Source organism: Chrysemys picta, chromosome 1, assembly GCF_011386835.1.
Source record: "Chrysemys picta bellii isolate R12L10 chromosome 1, ASM1138683v2, whole genome shotgun sequence".
Classification (NCBI taxonomy): Eukaryota; Metazoa; Chordata; order Testudines; family Emydidae; genus Chrysemys; species Chrysemys picta.
Window position 1 is genome coordinate 303,990,315 of NC_088791.1, and position 21,496 is coordinate 304,011,810.

Sequence of the window (21,496 nt, forward strand, 5' to 3'; positions counted from 1 at the left end):
CATCCTTCCCACACCTGTAGGAGGTAGGGAAGTGCTGTTAGTCCCAGATGATGCTTTTTTAAAACCATTTACTGAGGCTGAGAGACTTGTCCAAAGTCATGTAGGAAATCAGTGGCAGACTAGGGGACTGAACCCAGCTCTCCCCATGCCCAACCTAGTGCCCTAACCACTGGGCCCCTCTTTTTCTCAGTTTGTACAATTTAAAAGGAGCCCATCCCACAAGCAAGCATAATAGCAAACCTTAAAGTGTCTGGTTATCACTTTTACAATTTCAGTGGGAGACAAATGCAACTATTAAACTTCTCTGTAAAGTTTTAGGGAAGATTTTCAAGGCACAAAAGGCAGTCAAACATCTGAGAGAATGAGGGAGATATTATTTTGTTTGAATATTTGTGCTTCTCGTCAAGATGGAAGGCACGTTGTGATTGGTGTAAACTATATGACCAAGTGATCAAGGTGATTTGTGCCTCATTTTACCTGTTTGATATTGGATGGATGGAATTAAATCAAGAGAGACTGTGATGGAAGAGAAGGTGCAGGAAGAAGCAGGAAACAAAACAATGACAGAGAGAAGATATCCCCAGGGAGACTACCAAGGGTCCCTAAGAAACAGAGCCATTGGGAAATCCTTACCTGCCAGTCCCTAGTCAGGGAACAGTAGGGTTACCATATTTCAACAAGCAAAAAAGAGGACGGGAGGAGCCCCGCCCTAGCCCCGCCCCTGCCCCTCCCACTTCCTGCCCCCCCAGAACCCCCAACCCTCCCCCCGTTCCTTGTCCCCTGACTGCCCCCTCCTGGGACCCCTGCCCCTAACTGCCCCCCGGGACTCCACTCCCTATCTAAGCCTCCTTGCCTCTTGTCCCCTGACTGCCCCAACCCTTATCCACACCCCCAACCCCAGACAGAGCCCTGGGACTCCCATGCCCCATCCAACCACTCCCCACCCCCTGACAGCCCCCCCCAGAACTCCCAACCCATCTGCTCCCTGTCCCCTGACTGCTCCGATCCCTCTCCCCACTCCTGCCCCATGACAGCTCCCCCCCAGAACTCCCAGTCCCCTACCCCCCGCTCCTTGTCCCCTGACTGCCCCCTCCTGGGACCCCTGCTCCTAACTGCCCTCCAGAACCCCACCCCCTACCTAAGACTCCCTGTTCCTTGTCCCCTAACTGCCCCCTCCTAAGACTCCCTGTTCCTTGTCCCCTAACTGCCCCCTCCTAAGACCCCCCCCCAACTGCCCCCCAGGACCCTACCCCCTACCTGTACCCTGACTGCCCAAAACTTTCTCCACTCCCCTCCAAAAGCCCCCCCCCGTTTCTTGACTGCCCCCTCCAGAACCTCCCTGTCCCTTCTCCTGCCCCCCCTTACCCTGCTGCTCAGAACAGGGTGTTGGGCTCTGTGCCAGCCGGACACATGGCTGAGCTCCCCTGCACAACACAAAACCCGGTCCCTGGCCCTGCACAGGGCTGCCGGAGCGGGCTGCAGGAGGAGGAGCTGCCGGCCGGCTCAGAATGCAGGGGGGGGGGGGGTGGGAGGAGGAAGCTGCTCCGGAGTCCAGCCCGGGACTTTTCTGCAGCCCTCCCAGCCGCTCGCTCTGCTCTGCCGGGGGAGGGGGAAATCCCGGACATTGTGAGTGCTTTACAAATTCCCCCCGGACGCTATTTTTAGCACACAAAAGGAGGACATGTCCGGGTAAATCCGGACGAATGGTAACCCTAGGGAACAGACATGCCTTTCCCAAGGTCAGAGATTCAGACAGGGCTGCCCAGAGGATTCAGGGGGCCTGGGGCAAAGCAATTTTGGGGACCCCTTCCATAAAAAAAAGTTGCAATACTTTAGAATACTATATTCTCGTGGGGGCCCCTTCGGGGCCTGGGGCAAATTGCTCCACTTGCCCCCCCCCGGGTGGTCCTGGACTCAAATCAAGAGAGCACCACGTCATAAAACCCCCGGCGTAGAGGAAAAGATACAGGAACAGGCAACAGCTTCTTGGTGAGGAATTCTGAGATAGGCAGAGCATGCAGCAGTGCTGCAGAACTAAAGTAGGGGCTCTGCGGGATATGCCTGAGACAGTTGGGCTTGTCTAAGCATTGAGAGGGGTGCAGGCCTTTTGTGGGTTTAACCCTTTCTCCCTTGGATGGGTGCACTTGTGAGGGACTGTAGAGGGAATAAGACACCGCTCTCCTGTAACCATAACAGGATGGTGGGAAAGGAGGTGGCTGTTATCCCCTGCATTTAACCCCCATTAAAGGACAATGGAGTTGGGTAGATAGCTTCCCTTTGTGTCTTGGAAAATCCCCTCCTCCCCCCCCTTTTTTTTTTGGACAGTATCTTTCTCTGTGGTGTAATATTTTGTTCATAAGGTATGAATATTCCAACGTGTGTGTAGAATACTTGGTTTTCTACTATTTTGGGGGGGCAAGACTTTGAAAGCTGCCATTGAAATCAATGAAATCACTCCTATTGACTTCAATGGGAGCGGAGTTAGGAAAACACTGAGTTCACTTGGAAATTCTCCTCTTAATATCTTCTAGTGGGGCCCTGCATTGCTTACTTGGACAAATTCGTAATGCATGTATTTGGTATGATATAGAAAATAAGTAAAAATAATTGGCATCTCAAGGATTTTGCCTCACAAGGAGTCCAGGATTGGCCTTCATTGTGTTGTTATATGTGTGTACAAGTGCATAAGCATGTGTAACACTGACAGATCTCGATCATCGTCGGGCAGGATCAAACCTGGGACTTCTGGTGCTAAATGCATGAGCCTCAAGCCATATGCCTGTTAGTTAAGGCTGTAGAACAGATCATGAATCTCTCTCTGTAAGTGATCTTGGTGCCAGTAAATGGGACAGAACACCACACCCAGGAGGTGTGTGGGTTACACATGCACATGTCTAGAACTCTACATGTTAAAATGCATAGCTGTTTGAAACATTTCATATTTACCAGTATTATGTGCTTATTGTGCAGTCTTCCAGAGGTTGTATATCACTTGAGTGTAGTTGATTTTTTTTTTAATTCCCCCCACCCCCAAAAAATATAATGGAAGTTAAATGGAAAATGGTGGGGAGAAAACAATGTAAATACACAATAATTGATTCCCCCCTCCCATACACAAATCAGGAAATAAATGTTTCCCCAGCAACTGTAATTTATCATTTTAGCACAGACCCATTTTGAGTGACCACATATGATATGATGCTTAGATTAAAGCCAGGCTGTGCAGATGCTCCACATGCAGTATTATCAGGAATGTAGAAATAAATTCTATATGAAAAAGGGGGCTTTGTTATGGTGGTTTCTGATGCCTATCCATAGAAAATCTCAACCAGAATGTTGACTTTGCTAGTGCAAATTATCTGCTTGTGAATCTGCTGATGTCCTACTAATCTTGTATAAATGGGAAAGGGAAAAGGCAATCCATCTTCCATCACTGTTTCTCTTCCCCCCCCCCCCCCAATCCTGAAATACTAAGGAATTGAATGGCTGTCTATGACCAGGAATGTGTTGTGTATCTCAGTTCTGAATCTGTGAAAAAAGCACAGATGCACCAACATCAGAATCCATCTGTTCAAAGAACCCTCATAATTGATTCCACTTGTATATATGTGGACAGAACATCTAATCATACAGAATTATTTAGCAGACTTTATAGTAATAATTTAAAGTCTGACACCTGGCATGTTTGTTTAATCATGGGAACATTTGTGAAGCTGTTGACTAAGGCTTCTTCTGTTCTTATTGCATTTTGATCAGTCTAGTTTCCAAGGCAACAGCTCGTGTCAGCACACTGATGTGCTTAAAGCTGTGAGAAAACATTTGCTGAAAATAATTAATCCAGTGACAAAATATGTAAGAAGGTAAAAACTGCTCCTTTCCAATATCTGTAACTTGTAAGGTTTTTGAGATTCCTTAAGGGTCAATGGTCATTAGGTCATGTCTACATTACAAAGTTTGGTCGATGCAAATTATGTTGGTGTATAGCTGCGACAATTAGTATATCGCTCATGTGTGCGCATACCTGGCTGCTTGCTTTGGAGCTGTGTGCACTCACCAGGAGTGCTTGTGTTGGTTTAAAAAAGTGCAGTGCACCATTGCCAGAGATCCCAGGGTGCCACCATCCAGCACAGTGCCTTTTGGGAAATCTTCACAGTGTGTTGTGAGGTAGAAATGAGTTGCTCAGGGATGACTGGGAGCAAAGGATCAAGTTCCCATCATGCAACTTTACATATCCCATAACTTTTGCACTTTATTGCAAATTCCTCAAACATGCACAGCACTTTTCACTGTCCCCAATGTCTGAGAGAAGCCTAGAACCCACAAAGCTCTCCATTGTTGTCATGAATGTTGCAAATACAGGATGCATGTTCCTCCGGTATTTGCAAAGCTGCAGGAAGAACCACAAAGGGTGGGGGAGATACGACAAGCTTTTGGAGGACCGATTGTTGAGGGACGTAGTGGAAAAACAATTCAAGGTTGTTGGATGGCATTCATGGAGCAACTGCAGATGGCCGAGCACCGCTTCTGGACCTAAGGAACGAACACTGACTGGTGGGATTGCATGATAATGCAGGTTTAGGATAAGTGGATGCAGAATTTTAACTGGATCTGGGTGCTGAGTTCATCCAAGCCTTCCAGATCTGGGACACCAGAATGAGAGCTGCACTGACAGTGGAGAAGCAAGTGGCAATTGCACTCTGGAAGTTTGCAGTGATGGATTGCTACTGGTCAGTGGGAAATCATTTTGGAGTTGGAAAAGCCACAGTGGGAACCAGTGTCCATCTAGCAAGCATGTAGGGTCACTAATCCTGTTGTGCAGGACTGTTACTGTCTGCAATGTGCAGGATATAGTGGATAGATTTGCGGCAATGGGGTTCCTGAACTGTGGTGGGGCAATAGATAGCGCACACATCCCTATTTTGGCACCAGCACACCTTGCCATAGAAAGAGCTACTTTTTTATGGTTGTGCAACCATTGGTGGATACTTAGGGATGCTTCCCTGATGTCAGTGTGGGCTGGTCAGGGAAGGTGCATGACACACTCACATCTTTAAGAACACAGGAGTGTTCAGAAAGCTGCAAGCAGGGACACTTTTTTCCTGACTGGTGAATTATCACTGGCAATGCTGAAATGTCCGTAGTGATCCTGGGGGACTCAGCCTAGTTCTTGCTCCACTGAATCATGAACTCATACACCGGCTACCTTGGCAGCAGCACCAAAGAAAGATTAAACTTCCAGCTCAGCCGATGCAGAATGATGGCTAAATGTGCTTTGGTAGATTGAAGAGATGCTGGTGATGTTACTCATGAAATTGGATCTCAGTGAGATGAACATCCCAATGGTTATAGCTCCTTCTGGTATCCTGCATAATATCTGTGTGGCAAAGGGAGACAAGCTTGCTGCCAGGGTGGAGGGTGAAGGTGGAGTGGCTGTCTGAACAGCCAGACACGAGCTCAGTATGGAGCTACGCTGTTAAGGGAGGCCTTGAAAGCAGCCACAGTAATGTGTTGTGCTGGATAGTGCTCTGGAACTAAAGTTTTGGGGGCTGTCAGGAATTTTATAGTGTTTGTATATTTATAAGTATCAAGTTGTGTGTTTCACTGAACCTATGAGCTCAGTGGTCCTATACAATTATAAGTAGTGGATACTTTGAGTACTGTTATGGACTCCGCAGTATATACTGTGAGCTAATAAAGATGAGTTTATTTTCAAATAAAGAAGTTTATTGTATAGCAAAAACAGTGTGGAAAAACCCCATCCATGTGCAAATAAATGATACAATACAGACTTCTAACATAAATTAACGGACTGGAACTTCGAAATTGAAAAAGCAACCAACATTTCTGTCCACTTCAGTGCACAAATGTCATCGATTTTGGCGACAGATCCACCAACTGTGGCTTTCGCAGCTCAGTGTACGTGACACTGTGGTTGTCCTTGCCGTCTCCAGGCATGTAGTGGTAGGATGTGGTGCCACATGGAATATTCGGGAGTGTAGGGAGCTGCTATGCCAGAGCTCTCCAGTGACTGCAAAGAGTGGTGAGTCCATGATTGTTGGACTTGTAGGTTAATGAGGGTCTGCAGTATTTGGGTTTGCTGCCTGAGAAACCCTGTTATTTCCTGAGGCTCTCCCTCTCCTTTTCCTGTCCGCTCTTTTCTTCTCCATGCTTTCTGCCATATTGGCCCATCAGGCCCTTTGTTCACAGTTCAGTGTAGCCCTGGCTTGCAGGATATTGCTGAACCTGGCCTCCCTAGTCCTCTTCTTTCTTCTCATCAGGGTCCAGTATTCCACAGCAGCAGCTAGGGATAAAACACAGATGTATCATTGGATTTACAGCCAACAGAAATGGAAAGATAAGTTTCAAAACTCCATTCCCTTATTCCCATAAACACTTTTAATAAGACCTGCTATTGGCACATAGCTTTGGAGTGATTCTGCACACCCCCGCTCCCTAGTCCCAGCCATGATGAATGTGGCCCACTAGGAGTGATGGGGGTGGGGAGGGGTGAGACGTAGGGAATTAAAATTTTCAGTTTTATGAAATAAAATTTTGGATCCAGTCACGATGGGTACGAGTGTGGGGCAATTGCATTGAGTGCTGCCCTATTTGTAACAGGCAGTGATAGTTTTAGTTGATATCTCATTCTCGTGGCTCTTCTCTGAACACTCTCCAATTTATCATCATTGTTCTTTAATTGTGGACACCAGAACTTTCATTAGTAATCCAATATCAATTGCTCCAGTGCTAAATATAGAGCTAAAATAACCTATTTACTTCATTCGATATTCTCCTGTTTATATATCCAAGGATCATATTCTCTTGCCCGCAGCATCACACTGGGAAGTCATTCAGCTGATTATCCACTATCATTCCCAGATCTTTTTCAGTCATTGATTCCAATTATAAAGACCTCCACCTTGTAAGTATGGCCTACATTCTTGTTCCTAGATGTATAGCTTTATATTTGGGCATATTGGAACACACACAGTTTGCTTGCACCCAGCTTACTACGTGATCCAGGTTGTTCTTTATCAGTGACTAGTACTCTTCATTATTTACCATTCCCACAATCGTTGTCATCTGTAAACTTTATTAGTGATTATTTTTTCTTCCAGATCATTGAAATTCTGTTAAATAGACTAGGACCGAGAACTGTTTCCTGTGGGACCCCACTAGAAATATACCTGCTGTGTGGTGATTCCTCATTTACTATTGCATGTTGAGCCCGATCACTTAGCTAGATTTTAATCAATTTAGTGTGTGCCATTTTGATTTTGTATCTTTCTAGTTTCTTCTCGGAGTGCTTGCTCATGTCGATTCCATTCTAGGTGTGTGTGTGCCCACGTGCACCGTTGTCGGAGATTTTTGCCTTAGCAATATCTGTAGGGCTGGCTATGCCACCCTCTGAAGTGCCATGCTCATGCGTAGGTATACTAGGCACTGCCGGCCCTACGCCCTCTGTTCCTTCTTACTGCCCATAATGGTTGGTCGGCGTGCCTTCCTCTTGCCTTGCAAGTCGATAGTGTATTTCCTAGTGCTACATTTTTTCTTTTGTCTATAGTTGTTTACAGTAGTTAGTTATTCATTAGGTGTTAAGTGGAAAGAGTTAGCTGGTAAGTTAGTCTCCTTAGGGACTTGGCCTCGAGGCAGGGCATGCCCCGGTCTCTGGGTTTCAAACCTTGTTCTGCCTATGCCTGTTAGCGAACCCCAACAGCAGCTGCTTAAAGTGCTTGGGAGGGTCGCATGTAAAAGACAAGTGTCGGATTTGTAAGAACTTTTGACCCAGAATTCAGAAGGAGCAGGACATTCGGCCTCCAGGAGGCCGCGCTTTGCCCAGCGTCGGAGTCTTCCCACTCCGACTCCACGCCTAGCACCTTGGCATCAGCCCAAGAAGCGCCTGAAGAAGTGAAGCTCCCCGGCACCGAGCAATGAAGGTTAGCAGGTGTTGGGCAAAGGACGCAGTTCAGGCCACCTGTCCACTCTGGAGCCTCATGGGGATGCATCCCTCCCTGCTCGGATCTCTCCCCCCCCCCCCCCTCCCAGCACTCCAAGGATCCACTCCTGACTCCCGGGAGTGATAGGGATCCGGGCTTCTGACATTGCCTCCCACGTCTGAGGTGGTTAAGGACCAGAGAGCCCCTCTAGTGCCACGTACAGTGTTGGAAGCAGCAAAGTCTCCTTTCTCTAAGGGCACGCCAACACTGGGGCCACCTCAGAGGGCAGTTGTACACTGCCAACCAAGGTCCCCGACTCTACATCCTAAGTCCCTGGTCAGATGGCCTAGGTTGCCAGCACTGCAGTCTGTCTCCACTGGCACGGCGCGGGTCCCTCGTGATGAGGCATCGGTCTCCATACGCTTGGCACCAATAGTCCTCCCGCCAGCCAACACCATGGTGCAGGCAAGTTTCATTCCCCATTGCTATGGGACAGCTCACCTTATATAACCCGTCATTATGGGCAGCAGAATTAAGGACAATAGAGTTCTCCTTGTGTCCTTTTGCTTCCCTTATCAATTTTCTACAGTTCCTATCTTCTAATTTATATTTGTTGCTGTCAACTTTCCCTTTTTCCCATTTGTTACATATTTTTTTATTTTTATAGTTGCTGTACCTCCCAGATAAGCCAACTGACTTTGAATCAGCATAGCCTTCTTTTTTTATTGTGGATTTTTTGGACATCATGTTCTTAAGCCACTCTCAAATATCATTCAGAGTTTTCTGTGTAAATTCTTTCCAACTGATTGATCTCATAATTATTTTCAGCTTTGTGAAATTGACCTTTTTAAAGCACTATGTATATATATTATTGGTTTGGACTTTATTTTGTTTATACTTACTAAATATAATCTAGTCATCATCATTTGCACCTAAGTAACTATTTATTTTTTTGTTCTGGGATTAATTCCTATTTATCTGTCAAGATCAGTTCTAATACAGAATTCCCCCATTTTGGACTGAATACGTTGAGTTAAGACATTCTCATTTATAATCTTAAAAAATGTCAAGGATGTTTTAGTCCTAGTTGCATGAGACATCCAGCATATGTCATTCAGATTGAAGTCCCCCATTATAATGCAGCTTTACACACCTCCCCTACCCATAATAGATACATGCTTAAGGAATTGGTTATCCTGTCCTCTAGTATGATTTGGTGGTCTGTAGCAGACATCAACTAGTTCCCCAAATTGCACTTTATCTGGTAGAACACTGATTCATCCTCATTTAAGATTATTTGCTTCCAAGTTGTCAGTGACTTAGAAATGGGTAATGCCCTTTTTGAAAGAGTGCCACTCCCCTTTCCCATTTTGCCCACTTGAATCTTCCTAAATGTTATAACCAGTGATTAACATTTCAACCATGTGACTCATCCCATCAGGTTTTAGTTATACCAACTAGATTGAATTTATGCTCATAAAGGAGCAATTCCTCTGGTTTATTACTCAGGATCCTAGAATTTAGTTTGTAGGCTATTAAATAATTTCTTCTATTCATGTCTCTTGATGCCTTGATTAATTTTGTTCTTGATAGTTTTCACCCTCTCCTTTTGTTATTAATTTAACTTCCTTCTGACTAATCTAGCTAGCCTGTCCCTTAGGAGACTGTTTCCACTTCTTCTGAGATAGGGCTGTACAGTTTGGATGGCCTCCATCTCCCCATAGAAGATGAACTAATGTTGCACCAAACAAAATCTTACACCACTTACCTAGCAAGCAGTTCACTTCGAGAATCTTCAGCCTTCTCTCTTTGTTCACAGGGACAGGAAGGCTCTTGTAGCAGATCACTTGGACATTCCTCTCTTTCAGTAGCCTTCTTAATTTCCTGAAGTCATCTATAATCTGTGAGGTATCCAGGGCTGCCGAGAGCAGGTTCGGGCCCCAATGAAAAAATCCCCCCACCCCCCAGCAAGGGTGGACTGGCTAAACAGGCTGACGAAGCTGGGCCCTGGGCCCCCTTCCGGACTGCCGGGCCCCGGTAATTTGTACCAGCTTCCCCCCCCCCCCCCTTGTCGCCCCTGGAGGTATCATGTGAAGCAGTGTTGCTAGTGCTAATATGCACCATTGTCAGGAATTCTTTGGATAGGCCTCTGAAGCAGGTGGGCAATCATGCAGTCACATCTCCTATTTTGACTTTTGGAAAGAACGCACACCATCCTGTTGTCCACTTGTCCCTTTCAGAGTATTCTTTCCAGTCTGTCTGTCTTGGATGGTTGGGGATCTCTTTGTGGGCACATTTGATTGTCTTGTGCGTGGGGCTGAGCAGCCATTCTCAGATATGTCCTGTACAGCTCTCTATTCCATTTAACCAGCTGTCTTCAGAGAGAGTCTTCAATTTCCATACTGAGAATCTGGTAATGACAGGATAGTTCTAGCTGTGTGCAATTCCTCCTGGTGCTCTTTTCTCTGGTAGTCACAACCTGTCCATTCTCGTCTGCCTCCAGCCATGTAGAATGCTTCGTGGTCCTCTTGATTCTGATGATAGGCTGCAAGTCTACTTTTTGGCTTCCTCTCTGTCTGGTTCCTTGGTGCCCGATTCCTTTCTTTCTTGAGTCTGTGGAGCTGATGCTTGCTGATCTGGTAGTTCAGCTACTCCTCAGCATCTCTGCTTTGTAGTGTCAGTCATAGGCACCGACTTCCCCTCTTTCCCATGGGTGCTCGACCCCCCCCCCCCCCAGCCCTGTCCCCACTCCACTCCTTCCATGAGGCCCCACCCCTTCCCACTCCTCCCCCGCCCTCATTCCAGCTCCTTCCCCAAATCCCCACCCCGGCCCTACCTCTTCCCTATCTCCTCTCCACCTCCTCTCCTGAGCGTGCCACATTCCTGCTATTCCCCCTCCCTCCTGGGGCATGCTAACGCTGCCAAACAGCTGTTTGGCGGCGGCCAGGTGGGAAGCGCTAGGAGGTAGGTGGAGGAGCAGGGAATGCGGCACACTCAGGGGAGGAGGAGGTGGGGCGGGGGATGAGGGGAGCTTGGCTGCCAGTGGGTGCAGAGCACCCACTAATTTTTCCCCATGGGTCTTTCATCCCCGGAGCACCCACGGAATTGGCGCCTATGGTGTCAGTATTTGTCCTTCTAAACAAGAAGCTTTTCTTCCTGAACAGCCACCAACTTGCACTTCATACACAGAAAGTCTGTGCTTGCTTCAGGCAGGAAAGACAACATGGCCCATTGCAGACCATCACAGCAATGAGCATAGAATTGTACATAGAACGAGACCCTTGTATGCTTAATCTCTAAACTCCCTGTTCACTGCACCTTGTCTGCAAGCTCAAGAGTTTGCCTGGAAACTGACTTACAACTTATATACTAAGTCTCGCTGCTGAGCTCCACCCCCTGATAGCAGCCACTCAAATACTTCAAACACAGAGGATGATAACAGACCCAAAGGTCCCAGACACATGGTCCTCACAAGAAAGACAAACATGCAGACCAGTTGCGCCTGGCCTGTTCAGGGGCCCAAAGCTCAGCCACACAGCCCTTACTGAGAACAAACAATAGACGAAACACACTACTCACCAACCACCTCTTCCTCCAAGAACCTGATCTGGAAATACTCCCTCCAAGCTCCTTGTTTGCTACTTTTATTCACCAATACTGGCTATGTATGTTGGGCAACACTTCAGTGAAGGATTAGTTACTCTGAAGTTGTGATGGGCACAATTGCACATAGGCAGACATCAGATTTCTTACCATGAAATCAAACTCTAGCTGAGAATTCTTTTGGTATCAAGTAACAGAAATGTACACCATTTTATACAATTTGCAGTATTTACTAGGAAGATACCTCAAGAGTTGGCCAAATTATTACAATTTCCAGATTTAAATAGAATTTGCTAGGACTGCTCTATAGCGGTAACTTTAATGTTATGTATTGTTTGTTTTTTAAACACAAGAATGTACCCAGCTAGTTACTTTTCCAATAGCTGTTTTAATTTTAGTATGTCCTGGAAACTTTACCATTTAAAAGACAGTCTTGGTATATGTCCTGTACATAATAAGGTCTATGAGCCCAGGAGGGCATGATTTGATCTATGAGGCACATGTACCCCAGCAGTACAGGCGCATTCCACAAACCATCATGCACCTATTTAATGAACTGAGGAGTGACCCGGGGAGGATAACCCACCTTCTCATTCCCTGTCAGGGTCACCATTTCTCTGGCTATACCTTCCATTCTAGGCAAGTTCTCTCTGTCTAAACAGTTTGAGATTGGAGCCATTGAGTAGAAAAAGCAAACACCATGTAGACTTCTACAAGAACAACCACCTGCATGACAATGGTAGAAAATACATTTTCTAATGATTTGTCTCTTCTTTCATTAGTCTAGCAGTTTTTCTGAGCTGGCATGATGTGACTGATGTGCTAAATAGCATTTGAAGATGTCCAAATGCAAAGTTATGCTTCTAGAAACAAAGAGAGTAGGACATACTAACAGGCTGAGGGGATGTTATTCTGGGAAGCAGTGATGCTGAAAATGACTTGGGAGTCATGGTGAATAATCAGCTGCACATGTGCTCCAGTGCAACGCTCTGGCCAAAAGGGCTATTACAATCCTTGGATATATAAACAGGGGAATATCAAGTGGGAGTAAAGAGGTTATTTATCACTATATTTGGCACTGGTGCAGCTGGAATACCATATCCAGTTCTAGTGTCCATAATACAAGAAAAATGTTGAAAAAACTGGAGAGGGTTCAGAGAAGAGCCCTGAGAATGATTAAAAATTGGAAAGCATGCCTTTTCTTCAAGCGATGGTCCCTATTGTATTCCACTGTGGGTTACGCATGCACGCCATGCATCCGGAGCTGTAGAATTTGAAAGCAGTGTCTGTTGGTCTGCACATGCACTCTGACTCACCTCATGTCTCCACCTGAGGGGATAATGGGCGGGGCAGTACTGCCTGTCCAGTACCATCTCGCCACCACATGGTCCAGGTCAGAACCTTTAGTGTCTGCAGCTTTGGCTGTGTTCTACAAAAAATAATCACCTAGTTGGTAAATAGTTTTAATAATTTTAATAGTTTTTAGTAGTTTTTACAGATTACTGTTAACTTTGTCTGCTGTGGGAACCTTCCCTCCCCTGTACCCCCTTCAGGTACTGGACTGTGCTCAGAACTAGGGTGACCATATTTCCCTATGCTCAATGCGGGACACCTGGTAAATTACTCGTATTCAAGAAAGTTCAATGGCAATCAGTCAGAACTATGCAGTGCAAATGTTCAAATTAACGTCAAGTTGACTGAGCCCCTGATAAAAAGAAATTCTGAGTAGTTGGATTCTTTTTTTTAACCTTCTTATCTTTAAGGCTTTAGGGTTCACATGGGGAGAGGTAACACACCCATACACATCTCTTACATGGGGGGCTAACCGACCGACCCTTCCTTTCTGGTGCTCTCCGCCCGCCATGCCTGGGATGGACCCCCCGCTCCTGGTACCTGGTGCTGTGTCTTCCCAAGGCAACACATGGGGGGCATGCAGGGTCACATGCCTCCGCTCCCCATATTGCTGCCAGGGTTCACACCAGAATGTGGCCAGCAGCAGCCTTTTGGCACTGTGTGGGAGGGAAGGGATGGGAGCTGCTTCCAGCTGCAGGGGAGAACGGGGAGAGAGGGATGAGCTGGTCCGTGTCTTTGCAGAGCTCATCTCTCCCCCCCATTTCCCTAGTGGCTAGAAGCAGCTTGTCCCTTCCTGCTTGCACAGTGTCGAAAGGCAGCTAACGCCTCCAGGCTGCTGCTGGCCACTGACATATCCCAGCCATCTCCTGTCCCCTGGCTACAGCGCGGGCAGGAAGGGGTTAAGCCCTAAGGCTGCATTGTGCATGAAGGCCCAGGGAACCTGACTGCAGGGGCTTAAGGAACCAGCCCGGGAGGTTGCTCAGCGGGGCAGGGTGCCTAGGGGATGGAGCAGCCCTGTGCTCCCTGGGGGCAGAACCCAGGGTGGGGGGAGGCATGTGAAGAGTGTGCTAAGCCCCTGCCTGGGGGCTGCTGTGGAGCCCCCCAGGTTCGGGCCATGAACAGGCTGGAAATCACTTCCCCACCACCACCACTCCAGGGCTTAGCTGAGGGGTGGAGAGGCTTCCCCGTGCCAGTGCTGCGTGGGGCATTAGCACATACAGGGAAGGGGCAAAGCAGGGAGAGGACAGCAAGAGGGGGAGCACATAAAGGGCTGATGGGTGGGCAGCAGAAGTGACACATAACTGGCCGTCGCCTGGCGTCTGCCTGCATTCACTAGCCACCGCAGCTTGCAGTGCGTAGACAGTGCTGCCGGAAATGGGACGGGGAGGTGGAACACTTCTGACTGAGAGCCGGCATGCAGCAAGGGCTGTGGATGGGCAGGGGGGGGTGGCTGGCCCCTCATGCTGCAGCTTTACCACCCCACCAGCCTTGCACACCCACCCCTGTTGTGAGCCCCTGGACCTCCCCACTCACCATTGGTGGGCAGGCAACTGGTGAGCAGGGATCTGGCCAGCAGCAGGACCCACTAGTACTGTTGGGGGGCGGGGGGCGAGAAATAGAAAATATGGGATAATACACGTGCAGGAGGGCTTAAATATGGGTCTGTTTAAAAGCAGGACATCTGATCATCTTACCCAGAACTCCAAGCTTCAAACTCTGTGCTTCCTGCCCGCAATCCTTCTCTGTCAGCGCCGACCAGCAGTGATGTCTGTACTGTCTTGCGGAAACTCGCATCACAGCGAGGTGCAGTATCTGCTAATCGTTCTCCAGCCATACCTGAAAAGATGGGAACTTCATCTTCACAAATACTTTATGGAGAGGGCCATGAGGCCCCAATTGGACCCAGGCATGCGTAACTTACAGTGGAATACAGATAGGGACCACTCATCTCAAAGAACCTCCAGTTACAGATGAGTAAACTCTCCGTATAATGAGAGACTCAAGGAGCTCAATCTATGTAGCTTAACAAAGAGAAGGTGAAGGGGTGCCCTTGATCACAATCTGTAAGTACCCACATGGAGAGCAGAAATTTGATAGTAGAGACTTGCTTCAATCTAGCAGGCAAAGTTCTATAACAAGGTCCAGTCGATGGCTGGAAGCTGAAGCATGACAAATTCAGACTAGAAAGAAGTGCACTTTTTTAATAGTGAGGGTGATTAACGTTTGGAACAACTTACTAAGGGTTGTGGTGGGTTCTCCATCACTGGCAATTTTAAAATCAAGATTGGATGTTTTTCTAAAAGATCTGCTCTACTTCAAACACAAATTAAATCAGGGAAGTTCTATGGCCTGTGTTATGCAGGAGGTCATCTGTCTTTATAATCTATGAAATCATAGCTACTAATCTACACAGTATTTTCATTTGTTATCTCTCACGTTTCCCGAGTCTGGGTGTCTCCTTCCTATTTTCTGGTAGTCACCACATAGACCCTGCTTGGACACCAGCTGAGTACTAAGGCCTAAGAGCAGTACAGAAACAAATACTTAACAGAAACCTATAATGCCAATAAAGACTGTATTGCTTGAGGAAAACATTTAACAGAATCACTACAAGTATGATGAACAAAGTAGGACACCTTTCTTCTTATCCAGTAGACAAGTCTGCACAACTTTGTGTCTCACATGAGCTGTCTTTTTCTGGAAATTTAATAGGCTTCCTTTTTAGTACTTAGGTAAGGTCTGCAAGCATTCATGTACTGGCTACAATACATTAGTCTTTGCAAGCATAATAAAACTTAAGAAGGAATTTACACAGTAAATAACTAGTTTAAAATGCAGGTGTTTGCTAATGCAAGTGAAAGGTATAATTCAGACAGTCAGAGGTTGGGCATATACTGTTTATCAGGTGTACCTGCTGCAACCCTTTAACCTGACAATATCTGATACTTAAACCAGCATATTATACCTTCTTTAGGACAAACTGAGTGGGGGAAAATTGGCTTCAATTACATCTGGACATTTGCTTTCAAGAGGAATAGCTCTAGTTTTTCCTGTGAAGTTCCTACAATGATGAGTGAAATGTAAATTAAAACAAATGAGGATTTTTAACCTCGGAAGAAATGTGCATCCATTATGAATAATTCCCACAAGAAGTCTCAGAAAGCTTACATAATTAAAAAGGCAGTGCTCAGAATGTCAAGAATGAGCAATCAGTACTGCCAGGGGAAGAAAAGACTTAATTCTTTACCTCTTCCCATATGCTCCTACATTGCCTACTTTTCTTCTGAAGTTTTAAAATTTTGGTTTGCACAATTTGCAGAGTAGTTCATCCATAAAATGCTATCTCCAGTCAACTAAATCCTTCAAAAGAGAAATTCAAGGAATTGAAAACGTTCCATATCTTAGCCTGCTTTACCTTGGTATGAGAGCATGTATGATGTACTATTTAACATCACCCTGTGTTCCCTCTGTGTATCCCACCACTCCCTCAAATGGTCATAGAAACACTGTAATTCACAGGAATTAGTAGTCTTGCTTAAAATAGTGTGTGTATTCTTAAATATAGTCCAGTTGATGTGCAGATGCAGTATGAGATAAGCATAGTATAATAGGTGCGGACCGGATAATGTTGGGAAAATGTAAAATTTGCATTTAAAAACAAACTTTTTGCAGTGATTTTGCAGAGACTTTTTCCAGTGTATGGAGATTTTGTGAAAAAAAATCTCATCTATGCTGGGCATGTGCAAGCCCACTTGCAAATTATCATGCTAGCCATTCACCTTCTCAGGCCTCAAGACTACTGCTAGTGGGGAAAAAATGGAATTTCCATCACAGAAAAAAATCCAAGATCTTGAAGTTTGATATTTTTTTTGTCCCAATTCAGAACTAAAACAATCTCAGATCTTTTTTTTGAAAAATCTTCCAAAAATATTTACCCTTTGACCTCATCATGATGCCTTATTTTGATAAGGTTGAAATGTTTTGTTTCTATCTTATTGCTTCAACTTTTATATTAAAACAGTTGAAACAAAGTAAAAATGAAATGTTTCAGCCTTATCAAAATGAAACATTGCAATAATGTTCTATAAAATTTGTGACAATCAATATTTTATCAAAAAACATTTAGTTTTAATGTAATTAAGCATTTTCAAAAGCCATTTGCAAGTTTTTGACTAGCTCTACTCAAGCTCACTAACCACACTGTATTTACATTTCTTATAAAGCACCACTTTCATGATGCATGTGTAACCCACTGGTGATTGTATGTTAGAGATTTCCCCTTTGTGCCAATCAACAGAGTGATATGAGTTGTTATGACCCACTTTTACAGAGGCTTTGTTCTTTAGCTCAAGCTGTAGCAGCTCATGCTTTTAGCTCTGGAGGCTCACCAGTTCGATCCCTGGGGTGTCGACCAAGTTGGCGGCTGTCAGACATGCAAGAGACTAACTGGTTGATTATGGCTACATTCTGGGATTGGAGAGAACCTATGTGTCCAGTGCACAAAATCATTCTGTTTTAGTGGCCATTTTAACATGTTGACCACTCATTGTTATACCTTTTCTCCTACTCTTTATCTGTCTGACTTCAGTTTGTAAGATCTTTGGCCCAGGTATTGGATAGTCTTTTGTATTTGGGAAGTCCTTAGTACATTGTGAACACTACTGTGTCTCATATTTGGTCAAATAAAGCCACTTGTTTCTGTATAAAACCAGGTTACATTAAGAGAATAAGTAAATCAGAAAAGTAGCTGGAAAATGGGAATCACATACTTAGATTTGGAATCTGTTTGGGCATTTAGAAGTGTAGTGCTGTTTTGAAAGGTGGCAGTGGAATGACACTACCTCTCTGAGCTGACCTGCTCCAGATGTGTATTGAGTCATCCCTGATTACTTTACTGACTGGAATAAACTTTTTTTTCCCCTTTTTACTCTTGTAAGCCTTGCAGAGCCAATAATTCAGGTCTTGGAGACAGGACTACTTTGGCTTAAACATCCTCAGTAGAATTGTTTAACCAAGTTCTAGCTGTAGAATCTCTTTATTGTTAGTGATGCATGAACTAGAAAGACTTTCAGATTCCAGGTTGGGTTTACAGAACTACTAGCTGAAAAAAACATTTTTCTACTTGTATACTTAAGAGTTTTAATCTCGGAGTCATGAAGAGGTGATACAAATGGAGATGAACAATGCTACTTTTATTACTTCAGTAATTCTCAAAGCAGAATTACACTTGAAGAAATGTAACATGATTTGAAAGCCTCTAGGTGCATGAGCGGCCAGATGGCTTTGCGTGGTGCGTGTCGCCTTCGTGCCCGCAGGTGCCACCTCCCGCAGTGGTTCCCAGCCAATGGGAGCTGCGGAGCTAGCGCTCGGGGTGGAGGGCAGCATGCGGAGCCTCCCAGTCTCTGGCCGCCCCCGCACATAGGAGCTACAGGGACCTGGTGGCCGCTTCTGGGAGCAGTGCGGAGCCAGGGCTGGTAGAGAGCCTGCCCTAGCCCTGGGCCCCTGCTGTGCCGCCAACCAGACTTTAACGGCCCGGTCAGTGGTGCCGTCTGGAGCTGCCAGGGTCCCCTTTAAACCGGGCATTCTGTCTGAAAATCAGATTCCTCACAACCCTGGGGGGGAGAACCAAACAGAGAATTTGGTCTACAAAATGGACTAATGCCAGGTCAAACCAAAGGGCAGGTTAAGAAAGTTGTCTCAGGAATAAATGTATACCTTCTAATGCCAAAAATCAGAGGGGTAGCCGTGTTAGTCTGTATCCACAAAAACAACGAGGAGTCCGGTGGCACTGTAAATAAATCTTAGTCTTTAAAATGTCAAAAAGGGACTTACCCTTCAGTAGAGCAATTAGTCTTCCTGTGCTGTCCTCCCTCTAGGTTTTCCATTAAGGGTTGGGTTTGTGGGCCATAAAAGTAGCTTTAACTCCTTCTGAAAATCCTCTTCCAGCCAGCAATATTTGCTTTTTTGGGCTGTTTTTGTATATAATACCTCACATTGAAACGAGAGGGATAGAGAGAAATGATTGAAGTTGCAGTCCCTTTACACCATCTCTACAGCAGACTTTTCACCACAAGGTTCCAAGGTGGGTTAAACCCTGATTGAATCTGGTGTTCTTTGTGTATGTGGTGCGTTTATTTTTTTTAAAGATCTGTTCTTGAATTACAGAAACCTAGTACATCAAATAGCAATGCTCAGATCTTTAGAGTTTGTACTACTTTACCTGGTTGTAGAAAGCTTTCAAAGAGGGAGGCAGCAAGGGAGAGTACGTCCCGGCATTGACCTTGTATGCCAAGTTTCAGCTCACAGGAATTTTTTTTTAAACATGTTGCCCTGATAGTGCAGTAGTAGCTCTGATTCAGCACTCCCTGCTGAAAACCTACCTATGGCTTCAGGCTGCTTCCAGGCTCAGTACAGTTGAGCTTGTCATGGAGTCTGAAGGCAGTTTCCTCTTAAAAAAAAAAACAAAAACGGCCTGCAATTTTCTTTTGCAGTCTGTCCTCCTTGCAAGAGGACTGACCAACTACTAGGTTTGGAGGTGAAGCCTATAGTTAGATAGCAAGGTGTTGCCTTAACATTTGAAAGGCAATGCATAGTCTCAAGCTGTTAGTTCAGAATTACCTGAAGCTGGGGCTAGTTCTACAAACTAGAAATGTAGAAGGAGCAGCTGTTTCATAGCAATGTAGCTTTAATGTTTTGGAATTAAGCTAGAAGAAGAGGGAATATGTCAAGAAGCACAGTAATAAAATGATTTTTGGAAGGGTATCACAGCTCTTTTGTTAATCCCTGGTACTTCTTAATATTCTTATCAGCTACTGGTGAACGTAGCTGCAGATTTACCCTGCCTGTAATTTTCTGCAGTGTCAGCTTCCGCTCTTCAAGCTAGTGTTCAAAATCTTGCCTTGAGAAGTAGAAGGTTTTTTTGCACATATGGTTTACTGTTTACTCTAGATTGAAGCTTAATTGACAGAGCTCTAAAAAATTTTGTGTCAACATTATTTGTGTGCTAAAGTGACCAGTTTAAAATAAGTAAACACCAAGAACAGTTAAACAGCAAAAATGAGGGCTTTGGGCCATTAATATTCTCTAACTGCATAGCGGTGTGTTATTCTCATATAATGTAGATGCAAATCTAACCTCAGTTGATTTTGTGTAGGAATACAAGCAGAAATGAGCTTTGTGGTTTTTTAATAATGTAACATCTGTTTTGTGACTCTGAGTTAAGTCATTATTCCCTACAGTTTTTATTTAATCACTTTCTTAGACTTTTAGGATTGGTACAGTTTGTGTTTTTAGAGGGACTGATAAGACTGTTCTCTTAGTTACTGAACAGATTGCAGTGGCTGATCATAAACTGGCTTTGCTTCAGTCCTGGATCAAAGCAGATTTCTCAGACAGTGCTCATTTTTAGAGGTTAAAATGCTCCCGTGTCAGTTATGGTTATAGTCTGCATATGCCTACAGTCAGCTTGTCCATAGGAACACATTCAACATTTTAGGGGAAAATCTTTTTGGACTATGACAGGAAAAGCTGGGAGTGGTAGTGGTGGCTCCTTTTTTCACATGGTACACTGGGGTACTGGTAATACACTTTTTTTTTTTTTTATTCCTTGGCCCTGTCACCTTACAGGTTTTGGTATCACTGGCTACAGTGAACACTCTCTTACCATAGCAACATAATCTGAGATGCTACCAGAAATACTAGCCTTTTAAAAAAGAATCCAAAATATTCTTAAGTGATTGTTTTGGGAATTGATGTTTCAGTTGACTGATGTACTTTGCCCCCTCTTTCTAAGACTATCCCCTTGGGAGCCTAATATTTTAAATGCATTTAGAAAGGTGCTATTAGGAAGTAATTACTAGTGGAAGTTGCAAGTAAAATGGTACAAGTTGCAATTATTCAAACTTCTTGTAGGAGGTAAAGCTGTGTTTTGCAGGAAGAGGGATGAGAGTACTTGTAATTAGTATTTATTTTTATAGTTCCCTTTACAGAGAGAGAGAGAGAGAGAGAAGAAAAAATGGCTCATGGAGTTGGGTACAGTGAATTTTGTACAGGTTTGAAAGTCAGAAAAACTATTAGAGTAAAAATAATAAAGATTAAACTTTAGTACTAAAGTTGCATTTATTTTCAGTGAAGGAAGGAGGGAAATATAAATAGGATTTAGAGTCTATGAAAAGTTAAAGCAAAAAGGAAAGTTTTATGGCAAGACTGGAAGAGGTTGAGATTTGGTTGCTCAGAGAAGAGTTTTGGTGGTAAACTCCAAATGTGGAAGCCATAATGAGGGGAGAAGAAAAGAGGACAAAACTGGAGGAGAAATAGGACAGAACCAACTCCCTGGGGAGTTTTGAATTGGAATTGGAAGTGGAGAGGAAGCCAGAGAAGAGGGAAGGGAATCGTGCTTAATATGGATTCCCCTTTCTGAGGTAAAAAGAACGAGGAGTACTTGTGACACCTTAGACTAACACATTTATTTGGGCATAAGCTTTTGTGGGCTAAAACCCACTTCATCAGATGCACAGAGTGGAAAATACAGTAGGAAAAAATATATATATTTTCCTACTGTGTGTGTGTATACACATACCAACTTTAATGAGACAACTCAATTA

At 44.8% G+C, this 21,496-nt stretch overlaps 1 protein-coding gene and 1 long non-coding RNA gene across 7 annotated transcripts in view; one reads left to right on the forward strand and one right to left on the reverse strand.

Moving 5' to 3' along the window:
- DCLK1 (doublecortin like kinase 1) overlaps positions 1 to 21,496 on the forward strand; it is a 348,891-nt gene that overhangs the window by 109,106 nt on the left and 218,289 nt on the right. The window lies entirely within an intron of this gene.
- LOC122172422 (uncharacterized) lies at positions 5,706 to 19,555 on the reverse strand. The gene is made up of 4 exons (XR_006172754.2): positions 18,726 to 19,555; positions 14,588 to 14,729; positions 12,857 to 12,969; positions 5,706 to 6,301 (listed from the first exon to the last, which is right to left on the reverse strand). It is a non-coding gene; the product is annotated as an uncharacterized LOC122172422 (long non-coding RNA).